This window comes from Eubalaena glacialis, chromosome 7 (genome assembly GCF_028564815.1).
Source record: "Eubalaena glacialis isolate mEubGla1 chromosome 7, mEubGla1.1.hap2.+ XY, whole genome shotgun sequence".
Classification (NCBI taxonomy): domain Eukaryota; kingdom Metazoa; phylum Chordata; class Mammalia; order Artiodactyla; family Balaenidae; genus Eubalaena; species Eubalaena glacialis.
Genome location: NC_083722.1, coordinates 105,449,644 through 105,464,521, shown reverse-complemented (window position 1 = coordinate 105,464,521; position 14,878 = coordinate 105,449,644).

Sequence of the window (14,878 nt, the reverse complement as noted above, 5' to 3'; positions counted from 1 at the left end):
GCTGTGATGCCAGAATGCTTGCCCTTAGCGTCTGAGCCAGTATTGCTCAAACTAGTCCCTGAGTTGTACATTGCCTTCATTATTTTTGTCCAATTGTACTGTTGTTTACTTAACACATTTCTTTAAATTTATAGTTTCAACAAGTTATTTTACAAGGAGATTTTACAATTCAGCAACAAAAAGATAACTCAGTTAAAAATGGGCAAAGGCCATTTGGAATATTTTGAATATTTCTCCAGGGAAGACACTCATATGGTCAGCAATCACATGGAAGGATGATTAGGGTTACTAGTCATTAGGGAAATGCAAATTAAAACCGCAGTGAAATACCTATTTGAGTGGCTAAAAGTTTTAAAAAGTGGACAGTGCCAAGTTTCAGTAAGGGTGTGGAGCACTGGAACACTTGGGCTTTGCTGGTGGGAATGCAAAATGGTACAGCCACTGTGGAAAACAGTTTGTCCTTTCCTCATAAAGTTAAACAGAATTACCATATGATCCAGCATTTCTACTGGTAGCTATATACCCAAGAGAACTGAAAACAGATGTTCAAACAAAAACTTTTACATGAATGTGCCTAGCAGCATTATTTATAAGAGCCAAAAAGTGGAAACAACCAGAATATCCCTCAGCGGATGAATAGGTAAACAAAAGTGGTATGTCCACACAATGCAGTATTATTCAGTCATTAAAAAAAGGAATGAAGTACTGAAACATGCTACAACATGGATGAACCTTGAAAACATGCAAAGTGAAAAAAAACCAACAACAACAGTCCCCAAAGACCACATATTCCATTTGTATGAAATGTCTAGAATAGGCGAATATATACAGACAGAAAGATTAGTGGTTGTTTAGGGCTGGGAGGAATGAGGAGATTGGGGAGTGATAGCTAAAGGGTATGGGGTTTCTTTTTGGGGTGTTGAGAATGTTTTGGAATTAGTGATGGTTGTACAACATTGTGACTATTACTAAGAAACACTGAATTGTACAGTTTAAAATATTTAAATTGGTGAAGTTTGTCTTAAAGGAAACTTTGGTCTCATGGGAAACTCATCCTAAGTTTCCTCATAGGCAAAATGCTACTTCTCTCATAAGAGTTCTTGCAAGCTTTAAATGAGATTAACGTGTTACATAATTAAAATAGATGGTGCCATTAAAAAAAAATACAGTGGAAACAAAGTTATTAAATGCTGGCCAGATAGTGTTCCCTACAAAAGGTTCTAAATGTGAGGCCCGTTCTCTTTTTAAAAGGATAAATTATCAAGTATTAGAGACAAAATTGCATTAAATGAGACCTTCTTGACATAATGAGAGGGATTAAAATATTGAAAAGATTCTTTCCACTTGATTCAGTGTTATTTAATGCATACCTTTATACTATTTAAATTGTCTCTCATAAACAGGTCACACACGTGGGGAAACATTACCCTAAGACAGGAACTACCTGTAGTATCATGTTAGGTCTGTCGTTGAAGCAACAGAACTTTTTTTTATAAATTTATTTATTTATTTATTTATGGCTGCGTCGGGTCTTTGTTGCTGCATGTGGGCTTTCTCTGGTTGCGGCGAGCGGGGGGCTGCTCTTCATTGCGGTGCGTGGGCTTCTCATTGCGGTGGCTTCTCTTGTTGCGGAGCACAGGCTCTAGGCGCGCGGGCTTCAGTAGTTGTGGCGCATAGGCTCAGTAGTTGTGGCTTGCGGGCTCTAGAACGCAGGCTCAGTAGTTGTGGCGCACGGGCTTAGTTGCTCCGCGGCATGTGGGATCTTCCCAAACCAGTGCTCAAACCCGTGTCCCCTGCATTGGCAGGCGGATTCTTAACCACTGCGCCATCAGGGAAGTCCGCAACAGAACTTCTTGAACATCTATTACATGTTAGACACTCTCAGGCAGTAAAGATACAGCACTGAAAATTTTTTCTAGAGCTTATATTCTAATGGAAACGACAGACAATACAGAAAAATACACGTCATCCCTGTGATGATAAGTATTACGGAGAAAAACTAATGAAGAGTGCTAGAGAGATGGAGGGGAAAACCTATTTTATATCAGGTGGTCAGGAAGGCCTCTTTGATAAGGTGACAAAGCAGAGCCTGAAGGAAATGAGAAAGCAAGCCATTTGGGTATCTGGGCGAAGAGCATTCCAGGCTGAGGGCAGGAACATGTTCAACAGGGTTTAGGAATATCCAGCCAGGAGGCCAGCGTAGACTGGGAGGAGAGAATGAGGGGGAGAAAGGGAGAAGATGAGATGGGATGGGTATATCATATAGGCCAATGTTTTACAAATTGTCACCATGACTTAGATTTTAAAAGAATCACTCTGGCTGCTGCATGGAGGACAGTAGAGCGCAGGAATGGAAGCAGTCCCCAGGCCATTTCAGTGGTCCAAGTGAGAGAGAATGATGACTCAAACTAGGATATTAGGGGTGGGTGTGGTGAGAATTGTCAGATTCTGGTGTATTTTGAGGTATGACCTGTCACTGCTGATTGGATGTGGGTTTGAAAACAAGGTAAAGAACAGGAAGTTTAAGGGTCAGACCTAGCAGATTTTGCTGGTTCGAACTGCCCATATTCTGCTGGGGGATGAATGCTCAAGAGCTCAGGCCAAAATGTTACAGAAGAAATAAAAATGGACATATTTGCTCTTTAGAGTTCTGGTTCTGGTTTATTGCAAAGAGTAATAAACCAGAACCAAAATAGTATTTTAGCTTACATCAGGCAAACCCTGATGATCTGCTGTGAAAATATTGACTAAAGTGCATCCTTGCTTGAAAATGCCAGTTTTGAATAAGTAATACATACCTGTAGAAATTGAAGCCTCTAATTCCTTTCTAACCTGTAGTTGTATTTTAGTAAACTAAAGTGACCCCTAAGTAAATAAGCAAATGATTAAATTTAATAATTCCTATCAGATGTAGTGACACAAATTAGGAACTGAGTGGTAGTTCCTCCCATGAACACAGATATCTACTTTACCCTAATAGCTGTCTATCCTTGCCTATTCTTAAGGGTAAAACAATATTGTGGTTAGAAAGTTAAAGAGTACAGCCACTCCCCAGCCCGGTCCCTTCCTCTGCTCTTGTACGGAAGCAAGGACTGTTAACCACGGCTGCCTTTAGTTCACATGGTGATTTTCTCCATGTCGCTAAATAGCATGCTTGTAGTGCTATGTCTTGCTTTTTCAATTTTGGCATTATCTGTGAAGTCTGTTTTGGTACTTGAGATTTAGCCTATTTCCCCCTCCCTTCCCCTCCCATTAAAGTTACAACCCAATATAGTTTGTTCCTCTATGTTAAATTTACTGGGGTAAATTTAAGCGATATATGAAACATTTTTTTGTTTTATCAGCTGTAGACAGTATCTTTTGATTCCCCATACTGTTAGGTGAGGGTTTTATCAGCACTCCTGGCCTTTCCGCTGCCCACTTTGTACCTTTCTCTACTTTTCTTCCTTTTTTTAAAAAAAATTAATTTATTTAATTTATTTTTATTTTGGTCTGCCTTGGGTCTTTGTTGCTGTGCGCAGGCTTTTCTCTAGTTGCGGCGAGCAGGGGCTACTCTTCGTTGCAGTGCGTGGGCTTCTCATTGGGTGGCTTCTCTTGTTGCAGAGCACGGGCTCTAGGCGCGCAGGCTTCAGTAGTTGTGGCACTCGGGCTCAGTGGTTGTGGCTCGTGGGCTCTAGAGCACAGGCTCAGTAGTTGTGGCGCACGGGCTTCATTGATCCGTGGCATGTGGGATCGTCCTGGACCAGGGCTCGAACCCATGTCCCCTGCATTGGCAGGTGGATTCTTAACTACTGCGCCACCAGGGAAGCCCCTCTCTACTTTTCTTCTTTATAGCTCCCAACCTATTTTGTTAGGATTCCGCTTGGCAGGTTGGATTCCTGTGGGGATGTAATCGAAAGGATGCCCCTACACCTGCTTCTCACTCAAGAAACTACTAAAATTCCATCTTCCCCAAGAAAACCTTTTGGGACCTCACTGGGAAACAAGTGATGTGTCTACAATCCTATTAATGAAATGACATGATAGACTAGGAGTCCATGAACTCTTAACCCAACGGACCTTTGGCCTGTCAGGTGATGATAACAACTAGAGAGGAAAACAATCAGCTTTGGCTGTGCCCTGAACAAGCTGAGATTTGTTTACTTTTCCCATGCCCTTGCAAGCCAAAGGCTATAAAACTCCTGTGAGAACTCTCCAGTAGAATTAGTGACATCACAGTGAATTTTCAAGAGAATGTAGTTGAAATTTATCGTTCACCTTGAACTTCCTATGGATAAGTACGTTTATTTAAAAGCAACTCATTCATCTTAAAAGGAACTGTATTTTGGCTGTAATTGAGATTGCAAGGAGGAAGAAGGTAATGAGCTGGGGAGCAAAACACCCCTGCCACCTAGTGGTCACTCATTCTGAAACACGGCAGTTCTTTGAAAGCACAGACAACAGAAAAGGAACTGAGTTGGTATAGGAAACATCCAGCAAATGTTCGGAACTGGGGAAACTTCCGTTCCCTCTTCCCTTGTTAGAAAGGGATGTTTGTGAGCCTTTTTTAAATAGTCAAAGACGAAGCAAGGTATTAATGGGGTTGACCCTGAGAGTCGTTCTTCCTTTGTGTAATCAGAAGAATTAACAGAGCACTGACAAGGGGAGAATGTTGTTAGATAAACACGGACAGCCACCAGATCTCTAGCATGAAGTGGAAGCTCCAGAAGGAAGCAGGAAGTGCAACTAGTGAGCAGAGAAGGAGCACAGTGAAGCAGGACCCTCTGCAGTGGTTACTGCAGCAGCAGCATGGGTCTAGAGGCAAAGCAGAATTAGAAGCAAGGCCAACAGGGACGATGATAATCAAGTTGCATAGACTCAGGATCACTGGTCAGCAGCAGCCTCGGAGACCATGGTCTTGGGACTGTAGTACTGCTTGATTCAGGGTAAACTAGTCAGGACACTCAGGGGATAACAAAAGTAATTAACATTTATGGAGCACATACTCTATCCAGGCAGTGCTTTACATGCATTATCTCATAATAGTCCTGTGGAGTAGATGTTGTTACCAGCCCTGTTCTGCAGATTGTGAACTTGAGTCTAAGTAACTAGCCCAAAGTCACAGAGCTAATGAGACTTAGAGCCAAGATTTGAACCAAGGCAATTTGATCCGAGTTCAAGCTCTTCATTGCCATGCTTTCCTGCTTCACTAAGGGGGAGGGAACATGGGGTTCAATGCCTCTAACTCTACTGACTGTTGCATTGAGGGATAGTTGTGAATTGGAACTCTGAAGGTGATTAAGATCTGGTCTTAGGTCTGCCACCTACTTGCAGGAGGATATTTAACCTTTCAGGAACTAATTTTCCTTCATTGTAAAATAGGGATAAAATGGTGACTATTTCATAAGTTGCTGTTGAAGATTCATTGAGATAGTATAGTTTTTGGCATGTGGCAAATGAGATGGCTTGCCTGCAGAATGGTTGCCAACAATTCTCATCGTTGTAAGGATCACTATTCCTCCCAAAAAGAGGTGAGATCTATTTCCCTTCCCCTAGAAATGTGCCTGGGCTTATGACTTGCTCTGACCAGTAGGACGTGGCAGATGTGTCGTTGGCCAATTCCAAGCCCAGGTCTTAAGAGGCCTGGCAGTTTCCAGTTTTGCTGTCTTGGACCACTTGTGCCACTTTGTAGGGAAGCTCAGCCTAGATTCTTGCGTGGTAAGAGACCACATGGAGAAAGAGGCATCAGGGAGCCAGAGTCCCACCTGAATGCAGCCATGTGAGTGAGCTGTTGAGACCTGAACTGACCTGCCAACCTATATAATTATGAAAAATAATAATTCATTGCTGTGAAACGACTAAGTTTTGGGATAGTTTGTTATACAGCAAATAGAAAGTCCTCAATAAATGGCATCTATTAGTAGTATAATTGGTGCTGGTGAGGGATTCAGCCAAATATCTGGTTTATCTTTTCTTAGGTCACTGGGTTTTTTTTCCTCTTTCACTGAAATAGACTTAGAGAAACAAGGGTTATATGTGCAGGTGAATGTTGCTTGTTACAAATATGTCTTGTATTTTTATTAAAACAGAATATTGCTGGATATCTACTCAGAAAGACTTTGTTAGCATTTCAAATTGCTATATACATTTGACATAATATAGAAGTATATTTCTTCAAACATTTCCAATTCAGGCTTTTCACTAAATTGGTTATGGTGGGACCTTCCGAAGCCTTTATGTTGGAGACCTTCCAAAACCTTTATGTTGGAGGAGCTGAGGCGTGAACAGAGACTTATCCTCTTTCTAGCATCTGAAAGCCTTGAAAAGGACACTTCACTCTGACCTTCATCTCCTTTATCTCCCTGTCCCTAAATTCTCTCTTTTTCTGTCCCGTCTCACATGCTTTTCCTATCTCTTTTCCTTATTGGATGATTAAATAAGATCTTCCCTACTGAAATGTAAGTTCCAAGAAGGAGGAGATTTTCACCTATTTTGTTCTCTACAGAACATTCTTAGAACAGTGCCTGGCACACAGAAGGTGTGCCACAAATGTGTGTTGAATGAATTAAATAATGCATATAAAAGCACTTAGAACAGTGTCTGGCATAGGGTAGATGATGCTGAATAAATATAACCTATGGCAATTCAGTACTGTAACACATGAGATCATTCACATTTATCTTTTAAATGTTCTATTACTTTTAGCCTTTCCTCTCTTTTCTTTCCACTTTATCCCTGCTTTTCTTTTTCTGTCATTGCATCTTCTCTCCTGCCCTTGCTTGTGGCCTGTCAGGGACCCTCATTGGTGTTGTTTCACCCTACCTCAGAGGAGGGGCAGAGAAATCTTTTTGAAACTTTGTCTTGGATGGAAAGTAACTATTTGTGATTCATAGCTGACCTAGGACTGCGCATAAAATTCTGCTGTTGAGGCAAGCCAAATTCTGATGGTACTGAATATTTTATCTAGAGGCCTGGATAATGGAAAACAACACGCTTATTAAGTTATAGTCTAACAAATGCTTGACTGTACATGTCTCTGGGTGTGTGGGTGTTTCTAGTGCCTGTTGGTGAGTAACTGCTACTCTTGGCAGTAGAGATGTGAGCAGAATCAAGCAGAACTGATTTAGCTAATTTTCTCATCCCCTTTTTCTCCATAAGGGAATGGAAATGTACTGCCATGCAGTGGAGCAGTTCTTCCTCAGGCTGGTAACATTACGGAATTCCTGTTGAAATGCGAGCTGGACTGGTGAAAACCAGATTCTCATATCCTCTCATGAGCTGTTTGTCAAGGTAAATCCTATATATTTTAAAATCATGGGGAAACTTTGAACCTATCATCAGAACCAGTTATACAGATATCTCCATTTCCTCCAAAAGTCACTTATGTAGGAAGAGCTCTCTCCTCTTTCCTGCTAGTCTTTCAGATTCAAAGCAGGAGTTTCATGAATCTGTAGGCCAGCGGCTGGGTAGCTTGAGCTGAGTACAAAACAGTAGTGGTGCAGTTCTCAACACAGCATTGTTTATGTTTCTATTAGGCTAATAGGTGGCTCAGATCTCTTACCCCTGCTAATGTTTGACTCCTGTTTTATATATATATATATATATATATATATATATATATATATATATATATTCATATAGTATATATTCCTGCATATATTCTGTCACATAAGACCACTGTTTTAAAAACCAAGAGTTGGGAGGAGAAAGGGTGAGTCTGTGAGCCTCCTGTCACTCTTTCCCAAAATTGCTTTCAGCCACTCTGTTTTCTTTCCTTCCTTCAAACATCTGATCACCTTATAGGCAATAATTTACCAGGTCTCTTTACTAGGTTAACCAACCTAGTAAATCAACCTAGACTCAGGGTAGTGAGATTTTGAGGCATTCAGACCAATGATTTGCAAATATGTTAACTTAATTGGCACAAAAGACCTCATAATACACCTAACCCATCCATTCCACTTCTTGTGAGAAGAGAATTTGATGATAACAAAGTATTAGGGAGGAACAAAATAGCAACCCCAAGTGGCAACATCATAACGTTTATGCATGAACAATATGATAAAACCAGAAAAACAACTATATTTGACCCGTGAAATAACACATACAAGAAGGGCTGTATTTGAAACTTATGACACTATGAAGTCTCCCCAGTTCCCTCAAAATCATTCCTGAAAACTGTGGAAATTCCAGCAATCTATGTTGTCACATGTGTGGCAGGAAATTTGCATCATTACCAAACTTTCTGTGTCAGCCGAAGTTTTTGATAATTGGCAGTACTGCACTTTTCTTTTTTGAGACTATAAAATTTTAATCACTCTTAATAATTAATGAAGAAAGCTATTAAGTACTTAGTCATATATAAAAATGAAAGTCCTTGGCCTTGCATGGCATTTGTTCTAAGAGTTGAAGAAAGAACTTTCATATTTTGAACTCTTCATGTTTCGTCAGGAAGACTCTAGTGGGCCACAACTATACGTGGAAACTTGCTGTTCCAAATGACTACGACAGCCTTATTTCCGAGCCTTCTCTGGCCTGTGTTTTTTTTTTTTTTTAATTAGTTTTTTTTTTTTTAATTTTATTTATTTTTGGCTGCGTTGGGTCTTCGTTGCTGCACGTGGGCTTTCTCTAGTTGCGGCGAGCGGGGGCCACTCTTCCTTGCAGTGCACGGGCTTCTCATTTTGGTGGCCTCTCCTGTTGCGGAGCACGGGCTTCAGAGCACAGGCTCAGTAGTTGTGGTGCATGGAGTCAGTTGCTCTGCAGCATGTGGGATCTTCCCAGACCAGGGCTCTAACCCGTGTCCCCTGCATTGACAGGCGGATTCCCAACCACTGCGCCACCAGGGAAGTCCCAGGCCTGTGTTTTTGAACCTGTAACTTTTTTCCAAGTCTTTGAGTAACAATTTGATTTCTGCATTATTTCTGCATTAAAATGATCACTCTACTGGTGGAAGTATAATAAATGAATAAAACCTTTCCATGGAGTATTTGGCAAAGATTCAAAGTCTTAAAAATATGCATCCCCATTGACCTGGCAATTCTACCCCAAAAGAGATAATTATGATATGAACAAAGATGCATGTACAAAGATGTTTATTATAGGATCTTTTAAAATATTTTTAGGGACTTCCCTGGTGGTCCAGTGGTAAAGAATCTGCCTTAGAATGCAGGGGACTCGGGTTTGATCCCTGGTCAGGGAACTAAGATCCCACATGCCACGGTGCAACTAAGCCCCTGCGCCACAACTGCTGAGCTTGCACCCTTCAACTAGAGAGGCTGCGTGCTGCAAACTGCAGAGCCCACACGCTCTGGAACCCGCACGCCACAACTACAGAGCCCACGTGCCCTGGAGCCTGCGCGCCACAACTAGAGAAGAGAAAACCCACACGCCACAACTAGAGAGAAGCCTGCGCACCACAACGAAAGATCCTGCATGCCTCAACGAAGATCCCGCGTGCCATGACTAAGACCTGATGCAGCCAAAAGTAAAATAAAATAAATTTTAAAAAATAATAATAAAATATTTTTATATTAGGTAATTTTATACTAAGAAATTGTTCACAACTCTAACTTTAAAAAGTAGGGCATATAAAGTATGTATAGTATAATCCTTTTTATCTAAAGATGTATGTTTATTTATAGAAAATGGCTGGAAGTATATATAATACAGTGTTAACAGTGATTATCTTTTTGTGCTATTACAAACTCTTTTCAGATGTCCACAATAAACATGTATTAATTCTGTAATAAGAAGAAAGGTATTTAAATATAGTTAAAATTTTAAAAAATCCCTTTGGCAGCCGTGGTTATTAGAATATGAATGAGGGAGATTGCATGAGAGCTTATTGCAGTGATTCAGGCAAAAGACAATGTAAGTAAGAACCAAGGATAAGGCAGTGTGGATAGAGAAGGAAAAGCTTATTGAAGACATATTCAGTAGTCCTCTGAGAACTATAAACACACACCACACCTCCAAGTCAATAACAACATTGATCTTCTTTTAAAAAAAATATTTATTTATTTGGCTGCACCAGGTCTTAGTTGTGGCATGTGGGATCTTCGTTGCAGCATGCGGGATCTTTAGTTGTGGCATGCGGGATCTTTAGTTGCAGCATGCGGGATCTTTAGTTGTGGCATGCAGGATCTTTAGTTGTGGCATGCAGGATCTTTAGTTGTGGCATGTGGGATCTAGTTCCCTGACCAGGGATCGAACCCGGGTCCCCTGCATAGGGAGCGTGCAGTCTCAGCCACTGGACCACCAGGGAAGTCCCAACACTGATGTTTTAAAAGAGCTAACATGATTCATCTGTATCCTTAGAGAAGGGGTCTACAACCCCTGGGCTGCAGACCGGTACCGGTCTGCAGCTTGTTAGGAACTGGGCCGCACAGCAGGAGGTGAGCGGCAGGCAAGTGAGCGAAGCTTCATCTACTACTCCCCGTCACTCCCCATCGCTCCCCATCGCTCACATTACCGCCTGAACCACCTCCCCCCTACCCCGTCCATGGAAAAATTGTCTTCCACAGCACCGGTCCCTGATGCCAAAGAGGTTGGGGACCGCTGCCTTAGAGTACCTTCTAATATGCATTTAAAGAAACTCAGAGCCAATTCTGATGAGAGGGTTTTGGTTTTCTGACTTGTTCAGCTGAGTTAATGGAGGTCCAGTTGATCAAGAAAGAGAATTAAGAGGAGGACAGGATTGTGGAAGGAGAAAATCAATTCAGTTTTGGACATGCGGAGTTTGAGGGGTTTGTGGGACACATACTAAGCTGTGGTACACGAGTCTGAAGCTCAGTTCTGGCCAGTAGATACAGAATTAGGGATCATCAGTGAATGAGTGATTGTTAAAACTGGTTGGTTGTTATGGTTACCTGGAGAGTGAACAGTGAGAAAAGGGCTGAGCAGGGAACCTTGTGGAACCCCTACAGTTCAGGGCAGGGTGAGAAAGAGGAGGTCCCGGAGAAGACTGAGGAGTGGGGAGCTAGGCCAGCCCATAATTGGCTAATCCAAGTTCAAAGCCTGGCGAGAATGAACAGTTGGACAAGTTCAAGGTTGCTTTCATTTCTGCTTACTCTCTAATGTGCGAGCAAGCATTGAATGAATAGATGCTGAGGTTTCTTCTGCTCCTCGTGGAGCTGCGTGACCAGAGTTCAGGGGTCAGTGCAGTCCCTCTCCAGTCTGATCTGCCATTCACTGCTCTTCAGGCTGGGGAAGGGGTCCGTAGCCCTCAAGGGTCTGGGTATTACTTCTTTTTTTTTTTTTTTAAATTTTATTTATTTATTTATTTATTTATTTATTTTTAGCTGTGTTGGGTCTTCGTTTCTGTGCGAGGGCCTTCTCCAGCTGCGGCGAGTGGGGCCACTCTTCATCGCGGTGTGCGGGCCTCTCACTGTTGCGGCCTCTCCCGTTGCGGAGCACAGGCTCCAGACGCACAGGCTCAGCAGTTGTGACTCACGGGCCCAGTTGCTCCGCGGCATGTGGGATCCTCCCAGACCAGGGCTCGAACCCGTGTCCCCTGCATGGCAGGCGGACTCTCAACCACTGCGCCACCAGGGAAGCCCTGGGTATTACTTCTTAAGGCAATTGCTCACTGTTCCACAGGTACTTCCTCATGTGTTCTCTCTTCTTACTGCCACTCCACCTGCACCAGGCTTGTCTGTGGCATCCCAAAAGTGGCCAGAGAGGTTCAGAGGGGAAAGGCAGTTAAGGGAGGGGAGAATTTCAGAGAAGGAATTGTCAGCAGTATCACGTGTCAGTGAGGTAAAGTAATATAAGTGCTAACAAGTTCCCACTATATTTGGCAATTTAGGGCTATTTGTAACCATACACATAGGGTACCGCCAAGCTCAGATTCCCACAAAAGTCATTTTGAGTCTCATGAAACATAATCCAAATATTTATTTTAGCTGTGGTATTTTGTTACAGCAGCCTGAGATGACTAAGACAGCCACCCTGCCAGACTCCCTCCTTTATGGTGATTTTCTCTTAGTGGTCCTATTGTCTCTTCTAACAGTTGGGTTTTTAAAGGAACTCCCCTGTCCATCATACAGGTTGTAGCATATTCCACTTGTGGGCAGTTCAACCTCTCTTCCATAGGGCTCTTGTGTCCCATGAACATCAAGGAATGCAGCTGGGTACCAATTTCATTGTCCCCGAACCTTCCCAACAGGTGAGAAGACTATTGGATGTTGGTCTTCCCAGAGCGTACGGTGGACTTCTAGGTGACTCACGTCTATCAGGTCATCCCTGATTCATGGAATGCTCAGTTGCCCTTAAGTGGCAAAATAAAAGAAACACATTCAGATGGAAAGTGTGGGTCTTTAGCACCAAATTGTAATTACTGGGCTTTATAAAGCATGGCATTTGTCAGAGGCAACAATGCTTAGACTCTCCTGCAAGGGATGAGGCAGCGCCAATCTTATGTCTGTTGCCAGCTTCATTTGGGGCCCCAAACTGAAGCATTTTAAATATCCATATCTTTTTACATCTGTCATTGTTTATTTATTTATTTATTTTTAAATTATTTATTTATTTATTTATTTATTTTTGGCTGTGTTGGGTCTTCGTTTCTGTGCGAGGGCTTTCTCTAGTTGCGGCGAGCAGGGGCCACTCTTCATCACGGTGCGTGGGCCTCTCACTGTCGTGGCCTCTCTTGTTATGGAGCACAAGCTCCAGACGCGCAGGCTTAGTAGTTGTGGCTCACGGGCCTAGTTGCTCCGCGGCATGTGGGATCTTCCCAGACTAGGGCTCGAACCTGTGTCCCCTGCATTGGCAGGCAGATTCTCAACCACTGCGCCACCAGGGAAGCCCTGTCATTGTTTATTATTTGGTTTTCCATCTGCCCTGCTCTGGAACAGGAGGAGGAAGAGAAGACATAGGGAAATGGTAAACTCTTTAGAGGAATAGTGCCAGTTATTAAATTCATAAACAAAATAGATTGAACCGGAAAGAATGAGTCAGAGATGAAGGAAGTGTGAAAGCAGTGAGTATCACACTGGGAAAATATCACCTGAAAGTGCTGACTGAATGCTCCTGCTGTATTTGTGATCGGCTCTGTAAGTCTGATCAGCACAATTGGGTTCCTGCACTGCTTGCGCCTCACTGCCCTGTGAGTGCATTTTCATTGTTTCCTCATATCGAGCCCTTAGATTCATTTATATAATGCAAGCTGATGACCCGTGGTGAGATTGTCCTTTCCTCTGGTGATAATGATCCTGTCGCACCAGGTTCCTGTTTCACTGGAGTGTGAAGAGAGTTAGGCTGATTGATTGAGTCCACGCTGGAGTGAAATAAGAATTTTACTGGAGAGTCCCTTGGTCTTGCTGCATAATAATGCCTCAGACAGTACTTAAAACTGGGAGTTATCTGCGTGCCCAGCCCTCTTGCAGTAGTTGCAAACAGGCAGCCCCAGGGTCTGATGTATTTTATTTGGTCTACCTAGGGTTTAGAATTAGTTGCCAACATTTAAAAATAGGAATATTCGACACCCGATTTTCCTGCTTCTCTTTAAAACTGGAAGATCTGTAACGCTGGCCCTGCAGCCCCTCCCGGAAATGACTGGCTGATGCTGAGTGGGTCACTGCCCTTTAGTGTGGACGTGAGCTCTCCAGGTCACCACAGTCCCTGCTGCTGCACTCATTTATGTTGGCCACCAGAGGCACCTGAGTTTGTGTTCCATGACCTATAGGAAGGACGTGCAGGGGAGGAAAAGGCTTTTTCCTCTATCATCCTAGGTTCGTGGCTCTGCCTAAGAATCAAATTGATAATATATAGATTAACAAGAGACGAAAACCAGTTTTAATTATATAGGTACACATGGGAGTTTCACAAAGGAACAAGACTCAAGGAAGTGGCCAGATGATTGAGGTTTATATACCATCTTAGGCTAGACAGAGGAAAAGGGGTTTTGGGCTTCTGGGTAGGAGAGAAAACTTATGACAAAGTGAGAGGAGGAAATATATGATAATTGTCTTATTATGTAGATAAGAGTTGCTTAGGTGATAAAAGTTGTCTTTCTTCCTGGTACAGAGACACCTTTACAAAAGGAAAGTTCCTTCATAAATATAAGTTTCCTTTACAGAAGGGGAAATTTATACTCTAGTTTTAAGCAGTCAGGGGGAGGTGAAGAGCTTTTCTTGCCTCTGCTTGTTCTCAATTGCCTTTAGCTTAAACTAATCCATATGCCAAAGAGGCATAATTTCATATGGCGTATGCTGGTACCCTTCAGAAGGAAACTAGCATTTATTGAATGTCACTTTTATAGATGGACCACTGTGTCTTATAACTTGCACATATGATCTCATTTGATTTTCCTAACAACCCAGTAAGATTTGAGCTCCAGTGCCACAGGGACCATGCCTGTGATGGGCTTCAGGACACGCTACCTCAAAATATGGCACCTTGGCATATTGTATATTTTAAGCTGAAGGAATTTGAGAACACAGCAGAAGCAGGAGGGTCACTCTGACCTTCTCCCTGCCCTTCTCCCCTGAAACAAGTCATAAAACCTTCATGTGAGAAGTGCCTATACAGGTTTTCCCTGCTATCCGAAAGTAGAGCATTCCTGTGAAACCTTTCATAAGACAAAGTGGCACAAGGTGAAGAAGCAATTACCTCAGGACACATCTTGCTAATGGATGCACAAAGTAAATCAAGAGAAAGCACAGATGCTCACAGACACCGTTCAAAGGTGAGGTGCCTAGATGCTGAGATGCTGAGTGCAGTTCCTGGGGAAGGAGCTTTGCGGAGCCACTCTGCTCTGGGTGTGTGCTCACTGCAAAACAAACTCTAAATGCTATTTTCATTTTTTTGTCTTTTTCATTTTCCTTCTTTCTTTCTTTCTTTTTTTTTTTTTGTAAAAATGAAAATCCTCTTCAGATTTCTTTCAGTTAGCAGAAGCAGG